Source organism: Muntiacus reevesi, chromosome 12 (genome assembly GCF_963930625.1).
Source record: "Muntiacus reevesi chromosome 12, mMunRee1.1, whole genome shotgun sequence".
In the NCBI taxonomy this organism is placed as follows: domain Eukaryota; kingdom Metazoa; phylum Chordata; class Mammalia; order Artiodactyla; family Cervidae; genus Muntiacus; species Muntiacus reevesi.
This window is the reverse complement of record NC_089260.1, coordinates 19125437-19139347: the sequence shown is the minus strand read 5'-3', so window position 1 is coordinate 19139347 and position 13911 is coordinate 19125437. Positions and strand designations below refer to the sequence as shown.

General features: G+C 50.0%; 1 long non-coding RNA gene across 1 annotated transcript; it reads left to right on the top strand.

Moving 5' to 3' along the window:
• The first annotated feature begins 1532 nt into the window (after nucleotides 1–1532).
• LOC136145003 (uncharacterized) lies at nucleotides 1533–10989 on the top strand. The gene is made up of 2 exons (XR_010658668.1): nucleotides 1533–1664; nucleotides 7994–10989. It is a non-coding gene; the product is annotated as an uncharacterized lncRNA (long non-coding RNA).
• The last annotated feature ends 2922 nt before the right edge of the window (nucleotides 10990–13911 follow it).

Here is a 13911-nt window from a genome sequence, read left to right as displayed (position 1 = left end):
GTAGAAGTGGTCGAATTCTGGAGATTTTTGGAAGGTTAGAGCTAATGAGATTTGTTGATGATCCTTCCAGGAGAGCCGGCACTGTGGCTGGCAGGATCACACATGTGGGTGCAGCCGGCAGTATTTCTCAAGGCGATAAGCACCATGTGGTGGCTTTGGAGCCAGACACGCCTGGGTCTGGATCCAGACTCCATCCCTACTAGCTGTTCCTCTTGAGCAGTTTACATCAACTCTTTAAGACTTTGTGTCTTCATCTGTCAACTGGGGATGACAATCTTTGTATCATAGGATTATTATGAAGATCAAGTGAGATGATCTTAAAGAAGAGCTGACAGGCGAATGATTGTGATCGTTTTAAATAATGCAGTCTCCTATGACTCTTGGAGCGGAGGCCTGAGGAGGGGAGGGGCGGGCTCTGAGGGTGGAGGGAACACGCGGGAGGGGTTGGACAAAGCTGGGAGCAGCCAAGACCACCCAGGAATGCTGGTGTGGAAAGAGAACAGGCATCTCGGGCACACACTGGCCTGCCCAAGTGAGTCTGGGGGATTCCAACGCTCGGGGCAGGTTGGGGTAGGATGGCCTTCAGAGAAAAGATGGCCAGAGGGGAACTCCTTGGCTGAAGGTGGAGCCGTGGAAAATGGGAACATCCCCAAATTCTAGAGGATGAGGTCATCCCAGCTGAAGCCAATCAAAACTCTCCCTTGGGGAGGCAAGAAAGGGTTTTACTAGGCCAAAAACTGCAGCGAGCTCCAGCGGCTGCCAAGAAAGGAGGCGAGGCAAGGCGAGTCCTGGGCCCGAGGCCATGAGCTCTGGAGGCTCCACCCTGGCTAGAAAAAAAGACTAGGGGAGAGCAAGAGGGGGCAGCCCAGAAGCGGGGGGAGGGCGGGGGCTGTCTGAATTGTCTGGTGGTAATGGGGCACGCTCCTGGAAAAACCGTTAGGTCCTCAGAGGCAGCCAGCAAAGCTTTGCACACCAGGCCTCTACAATGTTTTTCCCTTAACAAGGACAGAAAGCATTCCTTCCATCAGAGATGTTCTGTTGATTTATATGCATGTTTTCCTTCCCCCTGCCCCAATAAACCAGAAGTGTAAACTGGGGTTCCTAAACTTTTCCTCCTGCCTAGAGAGAGCACTGACAATGAATGACGTGGGTTCAAATTCCAGGGTTCAGATTCTTGGGCAGGATGCTTGACCTCTAGGTCTTGTAAAATGGGGTTCACAGTACTTCACAGGTGTCTCTGGGGGGCCACCATCTCCACTCCCAGCCACTCCCCCCATCCCGGGTTCAGAGAATAAAAGAAAGCCTACTAAATACATGTGAAGGCAGACAGTCAAGTCTACAGAAGGGTCTCTCCTGCGTGGGGAACACCAGGGGGCTGGTTTCTAGGGGCCAGAGGGGAGAGGTGGGGTCTGGAACTTGGGGAGCAGCGCCCCCCAGTCCCAAGGTGGAGACCTGTTCCTTACCCGATGTCTCCCAGTTGAAACTCCCTCCCTCCTAAGGCACCACCATCTGTTCCCACTTCTCTCAGGTCCTGGAGAAGCGGTACTGCACTTGGAAGAGGAGGCGTCCTTTCCCCAGACACCCCGGGGGCTAGAACTCCCCCAGGCCCGACGCCCTCTGCAGGCGCTGACGTCAGCCCGAGCGGCGGCCGCGGAGCGTTTCTGGTAAGCCTCCCCGCCAGCGGCCACCTCCAGGAAGGACAGGGCTGGGCCCGGGCCAAGTCCCGCAGCTGCTCAGCGCCTGCCCTGCCTGGGGGGGTTTCCGGTGTGCCCACTCGGGCCGCCGCAGTCCTGGGGCCCTGCGGGCGGGGGTGGCTGGCCGGCCGTTCCCGGCCCGTCGCCACCCTGTCCAAGAAGTCAATCCAGCCCACCGACCGCAGATTCCTAGAGCCTCCGCTCGCTGATGGGAATGGAAACGGAAGTACCTCCTCCCCCCTCCCCTCTTCGTCCCCCTCCCCCATTCCTGTCTCCCTTCCTCGTCCCCCTCCCCTCCCCCTTCCCCTCCCCTCCTTCCTCTCCCCTCCCTCTCCCCTCCCCTCCCCTCCCCCTCCCCTCCCTCTCCCCCTCCCCTCCCCCTCCCCTCCTCCTCCCCCTCCCCTCCTTCCTCCCCCTTCCCCTCCCCCTCCCCTCCTTCCTCTCCGTTCACCCTCCCCTCCCCCTCCTCTCCCCTCCCTCTCCCCCTCCCCTCCCCCTCCCCTCCCCCTTCCCCGTTCCTGGTCTCCCCTCCCCCATTCCCGCCCCTCCCCTCCCCTATTCCCACCCTTCTCCCCTCCTCCCCCCGCCCACCCTCATCCCCCATGACTGCTCTTTCCCTGCTCTTGTCTCAGGCTTTGACAGCCATTTGAGACTGGTGTCCCCGTAGCTCAGGGAGAAGACAGCTCTGACCCTGGCCCCCCATCAGAGGATTCTAGGCCAGCAAGTCATAGCATGTTAGAGCAGACACCAGGGTCTCCGAGCCGGGCCGGTGTCCTGTGAGTCGGTGGTTTCTGGGTGCCAGGCGCAGCACTCCCAGCTTCACACACATTAAAACCCTAGCAACTGCACATTATGCTTGAGCTGTAGTTGACAGGTGGGAAGGCGGACACAGCACACAGGCCTGAAGCAGCCTGCCTGAGGCCCCACCTCGGAGCCAGGTCTTGTGACTGACTTCACAGCTGAACTCTGCCACCACGTTGCGCTTCTCAAAGCGTGTTGGTGGATCAGGTGTTCCTGTCCTCGGCCTGCCAGGAATGAGAGAAACCTGTGGTCAAGCAGGCCCCGCCGGGGAGGGGGTGTGTGTGGAAGTACCCTAAATTCAGTTCCACTTCATGGAATGTCTTGGGGCATAGTGACAGATTAAAGGCCCTGACAAGTCCTGCAGGGAGTAAATCTGTTTAACGCTCTTTAGTCCAGTGTTTCTCAAACTTATTTGCACCTGGGAGCCCCACCCCCGTTTTAAGAAACGGGAGATGGTTACCATCCTGGAGAAGGTGCTCTGGGAGCTGCTACACGAGATCACACCACCTGTCTTGTTGAGATAGTGCCTGGTATATATTAGGAGCTCTGTAAACGTGGGTTGGGTAGAATTAACATTTCCCCCATTGCTGGTCGTCGCAGCCCATTCCCCAGGATTTCTCTCCCTGGAGAGTCCTTCAGCCGTGGACGATACGTCGGGTCCTACAGAAAACCCACTCCTGCTGGCGCCCCTGTGTGGGTTTCCCGGGCTGTGCTGGGGTTGTGTGGAAAGAAAAGTCTACTCAGGCAACTCCTGTGGCCGCCCCTATTTTAGCTTCTCCCTCAGAGGTCCCTACTCTTAAGGACAAAGGGAAGGCTCTGAGACACTTCCTTTCAGTTTTGGCGTAGGAATATGGGCGTGGGTGAGGGTGTAAAATGTACTGTGCTCAGTCATGTCCAACTCTTTGCGACTCCATGGACTGTAGCCCACCAGGCTCCTCTGTCCATGGGATTCTCCAGGCAAGAATACTGGAGTAGGTTGTCATGCCCTCCTGCAGGGGATCTTCCCAACCCAGGAATCAAACTGGCATCTCAGATCTCTCGCCTGCATTGCAGGCAGATTCTTTGCCAGCTGAGCTACCAGGGAAGCCCAAGTCCTTTCAAGCCCCCCAAGTCTGCCCAAACAGGATCGCACAGACCCTGAGGGGTCCTCCTACCCCAGCGCTCACATCACCTTCCTTGGCACCCTGCCCCGTCACCCCTCACCCCCTCCCTCTACTTTTTACGTCCTGTCTCTCAGCCCCTCTTACTTCCTACCCTCCTGGACTCGTCTTGAACTCCAGGCTCGATTGGAATCAGATCCTCTCTGGGGACCACGAACACACAGCAGGCCAGGCCCCCCGCTCTGAGATTCAGGGGTGACCGCCATAGGATGGGTGCAGGCCCCTCTTCGGACACGGACAAGTCAGGAACAACAGATGCTCGCCAGGACCCAGCGCCCTTCTCCCCACCCTTTGGTGGCACCCCCTTGGCAAGCCTCCTCCCTCTCTTGGCTCCCGAGCACTGCTGGGAAGGGCACCACCACAGTGCTGGCATCGCTACAGGCTCAGACTCCCAACTGGGTACCACCTGCCAGCGCATGCAGCAGCCTTGGGTCTAAACCACTTACTATTCTGGGCCTCCATCACTCTCCGCATGCTCCCTTCTGACCCTGGGCCTAACGCTTAGCTTCTTGTCTCCTACCACTGGAAAAAAAATTGAGGCCACTGGGATCACATGATCTCCATCAAATTCTTACTCCCCACCGAGTCCGCTTCCACGCACACCCCCACCCCCGCACCCCCACTGCTTTCCTGTTAATTTTAGAAGCAGGCCAAAATCCAGGTCAGATCCCCCAGCCTGTGGAGTCGGGCTGCCAGGGTTCCAATCCCATTTATATCCCTTCCTGGCTGTGTGATCTTGGGCAGATTTCTTAAACTCCTCAGTGCCTCGGTTTCCTCATCAGTGAGATGGGATGGTACTTGCCTTTACCTGACAGAGCTGATGGAAGGGTTACATGAGACAGGCTGCACAGAGAGCTTGGCACAGGCTAATGCTAAGAAAGGCTAGTTATTGCCGCCTACCTCGGCCTCCTCTAAACCTTGTTTCCTCATTATGAACTTCTCCCTTCTTCTAGCTCCTTCCTCTCAGCCTATACAGACACACAAGTCTCTCCTGTCGTGAAAAAATCTCTTCTTGATTCTGTGTTCTTGATTTCTCTTGTGCCTTCTCATCCAGACTTCTCAGCAGCATCCTTTATCTGCTTGTTCCTTTCCTTATCTCATTTCTCTTCCTCAGTCCACTGGGGACATGGCTTCTGGCTCTACCATACTTCTGATGTTTGTCGGGGTCACCAAGGACCTGGCCAAGACCAGTGGGCACATCTTAGTCCCTGACCTCTGCCTGCTGCATTGACTTTATTAGTCATTTCCTCCTCTGGGAAATGATGGATGGCTTGGCATTCATGCCTTCTTATCAACCCCTTGGTCCTCCCTGGACTTCCTTGACCTTTCCCTCTCTGTTTTCACAGGACTCCTCATCCACTGCTGGCCCCAGGGGACTGGTCTGCTGGTCTGCTGGTCCCCAGACTGGGGACCCTGAGTCTGTCCTTGGTCAGTGGGTCTCCTCTACCCTCCCACTCCTTTCAGGTGATCTTAGCAGCTCTTAGCTTCCCAGATAGCTCAAATGGTAGAGAATCTGCCTGCATTGTGGTTCGATCCCTGGATTGGGAAGATCCCCCGGAAAAGGGCACGGCAACCCAATCCAGTACTCTTGCCTGGAGAATTCACGGACAGAGGACCTGGCGGGCTACAGTCCATGGGGTTGCAGAATTGGACACAACTGAGTGACTGACACTTTCACTTTCACTTAGCAGCTCTTAGGGCTTTTTACTTCCACTTGATGGTTGCTACCTGCTATGGACTGAATTGTGTGACCCCACAAATTCGTACATTGAAGCCCTAGTCCCCAGTGCTACTGTATATGGAGACAGAGACTGTAAGGAAGTAATAAAGATTAAATCAGGTTATAAATTCAGGCCCCTAATCTGATAGGTTAGATAGCATCACCGACTGAATGGACATGAACTTGAGCAAACTCCCGGAGATAATGGAGGACAGGAAAGTCTGGCGTGCTGCAGTCTGTGGGGTCACAAAGAGTCAGACTCTACTTAGTGACTGAACAATGACAACAAGCTGATAGGATCAATGTCCTTATACGAAGAGGAAGAGACACCAGAGATCTCTCTTTCTGGGCTCACACAGAGAAAAGCTCACACGAGGACACGGCAAGAAGGTGCCATCTGTAAGCTAGGAAGAGAGGTCTCACCAGAAGTTAACTCTGCTGGTACCTTGATCCTAGACTTCTAGCCTCTAGATGTGTGAGAAAATAATTTCTGTTATTCAAGCCACCCTGTCTGTCGCATATTCCTAAGCATGTAGGCGTGCTAAGACTCCTCATCTGACTCTTTGTGACCCCATGGACTGTAACCCACAAGGCTTCTCTGTCCATGGGATTCTTCAAGCAAGAATACTGGGGTGGGTTGCCATGCCCTCCTCCAGGGGATCTTCGTGACCCAGGGATCAAACCCAAGTCTCATGTCTCCTGCATTGGTAGGTGGGTTCTTAACCATCTGGGAAGCCCTGTTTCTAAGTATACCAGTAAGCTTTTCCTGCGTAACAGACTATTCCAAAATTTAGTGGTTGAAAACAACCACTCATTTAGCCTATCTTTCTGCAGGTCAGCAGTTTGCTCTGGGCTCAGGTAGCAGTTCCTCTGGGCTTGGATCTGTGGTCAGCTGCAGCTTTGGCTGGGCAGTGGTTGCAGCCTGGCTTTCGAGGGATGGCTCATCTCTGCTCCACAGGGTCTCTCATCCTCCAGAAGGCAGGCCTGGGCTTGTTTCCATGGCGATGCAGCAAGGTTCTAAGAAAGCAAGCAGAGTGGAGGTTTGGAAGGAAAAGCCTCAGACTCTGCAGACATCCAGATCTGTGTACTCTACATTCTTACCTGGTACTCTGGGAGTTGGCTTTTCAGTATCAAGACATCTTGGACAATGCACTAGGAATATAGAAAAGTAATTACACAAGAAAGAGAATGTATGTGTATAACTGCATCACTTTGCTGTGTAGCAGATAACACGACACTGTAAATCAATTCTACTTCAATCCTAAAAGTACTTTGAAAAAAGTAAACTCTGGAAAGGCACATAGCATTTTAAGGTATAGTTGACAGGACTTGACAGATGTAGAGTAAGGAAAGATGAGGAAAATAGGTCTACTCCTGGGTAGACAATCTTTCTGCTTCCCTGGTGGCTCAGGCGGTAGGGTCCACCTGCAATGCAGGAGACCGGGGTTTGCTCCCTGGGCTGAGAAGATCCCCTGGAGAAGGGAATGGCAACCCACTCCAGTACTCTTGCCTGGAAAATCCAATGGACAGAGGAGCCTGGTGGGCTACAGTCCATGGGGTCGCAAAGAGTTGGACATGACTGAGTGACTAACACTTTGGGTAGAGAGATTTTTGGGCTAGATGGAGGGTGGAAATAATTTATTGAGCACTTATTATTTGCTGGACACTTTTCTAGCCTCTTGGTACACAGAAAATACTGAGGTGCTTGAGAAAATGTCTCTGGAGCCGGACTTGGCTCTAGAGAATATATGTATTCTTTTTCAGATTCTTTTTCATTATATGTTGTTTATATAAGTTATTGAATATAGTTCCCTATGCTATACAGTAGGTCTCTGTTGTTTGTATCTAGTTTATATATAATAGTGTGTATCTGCTAACCCCAAACTAATTTGTCCCTCCCTCCCCTTCCCCTTTCATAACCATAGGATTGTTTTCTATGTCTGTAGGTCTTTTCTGTTTTATAAATTCGTATCCTTTTTAGATTCCACAAATAAGTTACGGCATATGGTATTTGACTTACTTCACTTAATGTGATACTCTCTAGGTCCATCTGTGTTACTGCAAATGACTGTATTTCATTCTTCATTATGGCTGAGTAATATTCCACTGTGCATCTATGCCGATCTTTATCCGTTTATCTGTCAATGGACACTTAGGTTGCAGAAGCTATGTTCTTAATCACCACTTCCTTTATATTCCTCTGTCTGCCATTCATTCACAGGAAGATAACATATTTTCGGTTAAAGATAACGAATTTTGTTTTAAATACAGATGTAGAGCTGCCTCTAGGACAACCAGGTAGAGACTTCTATTCAGCAGTTGGGTTTGTATGTGGAGTATAGGAATCAAGACATTGTAGACAGACAAGGATTGAGCCATGAGTGGATAACATCATACAGGGAGATGGTGCAGAGGGAGAATGGGGGAATGCTGGGGGCATGTTTAAGGAGAGGATGGAGAAGAAGGATCCCACAAAGGAGCCTGAAAATGAGGAGCCAGAGACAGGAGAGGGAGGTTTTGGAGGAAGGGAGGACCATAAGTCTGAGTTTGCCTGAGGGAGCCTTGGTTAGGACAACCTGGCATAATAATTAATGAGTGCCCCCTTTCATGTTAAACAGTGGCCCAGTTTGGAAGATGGATTATATATATTCACCCTCAGAAGGTCAAGGAGGAGAAAACATTAAGGAGGAGAAAACGTAGACGTGAAATACTGCCAAGAGGACGAAGAAGGCTAAGTTTGGAAAGTGGGTTCCGTTGGGATTGGATTTGGCAACTGATGACCTTGGTTGGAGAAAGGCTTCTGAGAAAAAAGATGGAACACGGACTGGATCACGCTGAATCTAGATAAGAAATAAGTAAAGATAACAAATTGGACAAGTCTTTCCAGAAGCTTGGCTGGGAAGGAAAGAAAGAGACAGAGGGGCAGCTACATGAAACAGAAGAGGACACACCCTCCCAGCCGTTCTCCGCAGGGGAGGGGTTGGAGTGTGGCGGACCCAATAGGGGCAATGCCAATAGAGAGATTGCTTATGGGTCGAGGCTTCTGGGGAGCCAGAAAGTACGAGGGTCCAGATAAAGGGGAAAGAGCCTTGAATAAATAAAGGGGGAGATTTAAGAAATAGTGGGAAAAGGCCCAAGGAGGTGGGTTTCTGGGCACGGAACTGATGAGGGGGCCAGCATCACCTTGCAGACTTGTTTGACCATAGCAGACCGTGGTCAGTGATGCCTGGGTCTTCCCTTGGCCGTAGACTCTTTACCCACCTCACCCCCCCAGATGCACATACCTACACATGCGTGATTTCTTCACACGGGTCAGGAGGCTCACAGCAAGCTGATACCCACAGAGGAGTCCAGACCACAGGGAGGAAGTTCTGCCCCCTGGAGTACTTTCCCATTGCTTGGGTGTCCTCACACCAACTTCTGTTCTTTCCATCTCCTCCAGTTGACCCATAAATGCCCCAACACCCATGAAGGCAGGCCCTTCTTCATTTTAAAAGATTTTCATAACATACTACGACTCCCAGATTTGCAGGTTACTTTTCACCAGTTAATTCACACCCAGCTGCATCCAGATACCTCAAGGGGAGAGGTTCCTTAATCCCATCACTGTGGTTACTAGAAGTCTCCTCCTAGAGAGGGTCCTCCTGAGGGTCCTTCCAGGAAACCTACAGGCTGGTTCCAGGAGCCTGGGCTCCCCTCCCAGCTCTGGACCTCAGGTCACATGACCCTCCTGGCACTGAGCCTGCTATCAAGGATATTCCCTTCACTCCCAACCCATGGAAAGACTGTCTGGGTAAGAACTCTCTTCACCTCTTAAAACACTTTATAATTTAATGAATATTAATGAGATAGAGAATGACCATCTTTCATTTACTTAGCAAACATTTGTCAAGCTCTATGCATTTCAGGTGGAGCCCTCAGAACAGAGTCAGTTTGCGCCTGCTCCCCAGGCTAGAGGTGGCCTTCTGGGACCACATCCACTCTGTCCCTGTAAGAGCCCACCCAAATAATTCTGAGTTGACAGCATTTAGAAGCAGTGTCATGTGAATCGCCACAGAATTGTGGATTAAGGTGGTGAAAGTCTTTACTGCTATTAAACAACAGTTTATTTCTTAAGAAATAGAGGCCTGTGTAAAGGCGGCATAACAGGGGAAGGTAGGTCTCATTATACCATGCAGATGATGGATCGCACACCCCGAGGGGTGAGGGCTGCCTCGAATGCCTACTGGTGATCAGTGAGGGAGCAGGGGACAGCTCAGACCCTCTGTTTTCTGAACGGGAGGGAAAATCCAAGAGGAGACAGGAGAATACAGGGAGAGAAAAAAATAACCTGGAGGAGAGTTGATGGAGAAGAGGGGAAATAGTCAATGAAGTGATATGGATAGAACAGACAATGGATAGAGGTGGGATCAAATCTTTGAATGGACAGACAAAATCCTCTGACAAAATGGGAGATTCCCAGAACTCTTGATTCCCAGTGCGTGGGCACCATGGCCGAAGGCAGACTCGAGTCTCTTGCAGAAAGAGCAGCCCCCTGGGACCCCACCAAATTCTACCCTGACCCCTTTTGCTTGTCCCTGTCCCCTTCTGGCCACCCCCACTTCAGCAAGCACGCTCTCTCATCAGGGATTCACTGCCCTGATCCTTCTCCAACCTTCGTTCCCAGCCACCCACTGGACACTTCTCCTGGTGGTCCCACAGCCACCTCAGGGACAGGGTTTCATTCACTTATTAAATTCTGTTTTGCAACCTGTATTGTGTGCCAGGAACCACTTGTGCCAGGCTCAGAGGAGACAACAGACAGCAAGCAGACATGGTCCCGCCCTTACTGGGGAGATAGAGATAAGTCAAATAAACAGCAAGTTGGGATGTCCCCGGTGATCCAAAGGTTAGGACTCAGCGCTTCCCCTTCAGGGGACACAAGTTCGATCCCTGGTCAGGAAACTAAGATCCCACAAGCCGTGTGGGTGCAGCCAAAAACAAAACAAACAAAAAGCCACAAATAATCAATAGCTTGTTACAATACGGTGTGAGGACACCCTACTCACTGTATCCCACCTTCAAACCTAAATACTAGCAGCAGCATCCTGGGCCCTCCTAGCTCCTCTGCCTCCTGTGTGCCCACATGTCCATGTGATTCTCCAGGCTAGTGTGTCCCCTCCTTTTCTTTCTCTATGACCTCTGCCTGCACTTCTAGCCTGCCACCTCCAATCTCCACCCAAAACCCTCCTCCACATGGCTGCCCACGTTTTCTCTTCTAAATTACAAATGTGATCACAATATTCTCAAGATTAAGAACTTCTTTACAGGAACCTCAAAGAAAAATAGTAGAAAGTCACTGGGGGGACTTCCCTGGAAGTCCAGTGGTGAAGACTTCACCTTTTGGTGCTGGGGTGCAGGTTCGATCCCTGGTGGGGGCGCTAAAATTTCACATGCCTCCTGGCCAAAAAACCAAAATGCAAAAAATGCAAAAAACCCCAAAACCAAAAAAGCCAAAACACAAAACAGAATCAATATTGTAACAAATTTAATAAAGACTAAAAATGGTCCACATTAAAAAAAAAAAAACTTAAAAAAAGATACATAGAAAAGAAAGTCATTAGAGATAGAAGAATTCAATTCAAGACTTTTGGTCCATAGAGAATAAGATTTGGATACACACACATAAACACACACACACAGCATGTAAAAGAACTAAATAGCATAAATAATAAGGTACAACTAATGTATGTGGTTTTTTTTCCCCTCTGAAGATACAAGAGCCAAAAAGTTAACCAAATTTTAGGAAATAAAGAAAACCTTAACGGATTTCAAAAAGCTGAATACAATCTTTTGATTATAACATTACAATAAAATGAGAATTTAATACCACCAAAAGATAAAAAGTTACAACCACCAGAAATATACTTCTAAAATTTATCTTAAACAATTTGAGTTAAAGAGGGAATGCAAACTGAGAAAGAAAATTATCTAGAAAATAGCAATAAGCTCTTCGGAAACATCAAAAACAAAGGCACAAGACCTTCATCCGTGTTCTTTTTCCCCACCCTCCGTAACACCCTCTGAAGTTTGCACCCATGACCCCGGTCCTGCTCTCTCTGTTCTCTCCTGTTTCCTTGGCTCCTGCACTAAATTTCTCAACAGCTCTGGAAGCTGTCACCTTCTGTCACCCCTCCACACTGTTGCACCTTTATGCCATTGGCCTGGGATGTCCTTTTCCTTCTTACCTACCTAGCAAACTCCCGTTTACTCCTGAAGACTCAGCGTCGTGGTCCCTTCCTTTGTGATGCCTCACACAGATACAAGAGATCGTCCACCCCTTCCCCGTGTCCCCAGAGGTCTTGGCACCGTCCTCTGGAGAAGATGGTGAGTGAAAAGAGAGCCTGGGTCAGGTCTCAGCCACTCCCCAGGCCAACAGTTTCAACACCGTGTCACTAACACCCAACTCCCTTGTCCCTGTCACCTTCCACCCTCTTGGCAGCTGGCTGCATTTCTAGGGGCTCTTTGCTCTAGGTCAGTTAATGTTGCTGGATAAGACAAAACAAAAACAGGAAATTGTGTTAATTCTGCACACTAACAAACTCATCTGTCCTTAGCTGACACCCTCCCCTCTAGGCTGGCTCACACATAGCCTCCTCTTGGGTCCTTCACACAGTGCTTCCTGGAATCTGTCCCAAAGATTACACATGTCCTTTGAGATATGAATGGGGGTTTTGTGGGGATTTTGGGGTTTTGTTTTGAAGGAAGTTAAGAAAGAAAAGGGTTCCCCAATACATTTGGAAAATGCCAGAGAAAAACAAAAAGTTATATCAATCACCATGATGTACACATCAAATACCTTATAATTTTGTACGTCTATTAATGCCTCAATAAAGCTGAGACTTCCAAAAAGAGTTAAGACTGGTCTCATGTTTAACAGTTTACCAGAGCTTTTAATTCACTGATAAACATTATGAAGAACCAAACAGTATGCGAATTCCCTCAAAGTGTTCGCACTTGGAACCCTTTAGTTCACCGTGCCCTGCTGCGTCGCGTCTTGTGAAAAACAGCCACTTATCTGGAAGCAGAGTGGAAAGGCCAACACTCCTTTTCCTCCCCGTTAGTGGCTGATCTGGCCTTTTGTTTTGCTGGAGAATTTGAGGCCGTGTCTGCCCTCTGACCCAGCTTCCTCCCTGACACAAACTTCCTCTCCTTCACATTTTCTCTTCTTTCAGTACAATGTAGAGCCTCACTCTTTCCTTATGTTTCCGATGCGGTACATTCCGTTGCTGTGTTCAAGGGCGGTGGGGTGCTAATAGAATCCAGTGGGTAGAAGCAGGGATACTGCTACACATCTCAATACACAAGACAGAGACCCTCCTCTCCAGCCCTCCACCCCAAGCCTCACAAAGAATTTTCTGGCCCGAAGTGTTAATAGAGTTGCGGTTGAGAACTCTCACATTTTTTTTTTTCCCCCAAATTTTACACTTGTTATCGGGGTATAGCCGATTAACGATGTTGTGGCAGGCTGGCAGGCTCAGGTATACCGTGAAGGGACTAAATCATATGTGTACATATATCCATTCTCCCTCAAACCCAGGAGAAAACCTCCCCTTTAATAGGATTCTTTAAGAGAATCCCTGAGAATATGAGCGGTGTCTGCTAAGGCACTCAAGTCACTCTAATCTAACATCACCCACAAAATATCTCAACCTTGCCGCCTCTTGACCATCTGTCGTGGACTAAATGTTGTCCCTGCCAGATTCACTGCCCCCAGATGTGATGGTATCAGAAAGCGTGTCTTTGGGAGGTAATTAGAATCAGATGAGGTCATGAGGGTGGAGCCCTTCTGAATGGGATTAGTACCCTTGTAAGAGCTATAGCACTTGCTTCCTCTTTCTGCTTCTCTTCCACGTGAGGACACCATGAGCAGTCAGCAGTCTATAACACAGAAGAGGACTCTCATCAGAACCCCAGCATGCTGGCACCCTGATCTTGAACTTTCAACCTTTAGAACACTGAGAGAGAAATTTCTGTTGTCTCTAAGTCACCCATGGGCTTCCCTGGTAGCTCAGCTAGTAAAGAATCCGTCTGCAGTGGAGGAGATCCTGGTTCGATTCCTGGGTCGGGAAGATCCGTTGGAGGAGGGATAGGCTACCCACTCCAGTATTCTTGGGCTTCCCTGGTGGCTCAGATGGTAAAGAATCCGCCTGCAATGTGGGAGACCTGAGTTCAATCCCTGAGTTGGGAAGATTCCCTGGAGGACGGCATGGCAGCCCACTCGAGTATTCTTGCCTGGAGAATCCCATGGACACAGGAGCCTGGCCAACTACAGTCCATGGAGTCGCAAAGAGTTGGACATGACCGAGCGACTAAGCACAGCACAGCCCATAAGCCACACATAAGTCTGTGGGGCTTTATTAGAGCAGCCTGGATAGATTAAGATACCACACTTCTCTCTTCTACCCTCACACAGCTGAAGAGTACCCACCCCCTTTGCCCCCATGTCTCCACATCCAGTCTCCCACTGGCCACCTGTGATCTGGCCTCTCTCATC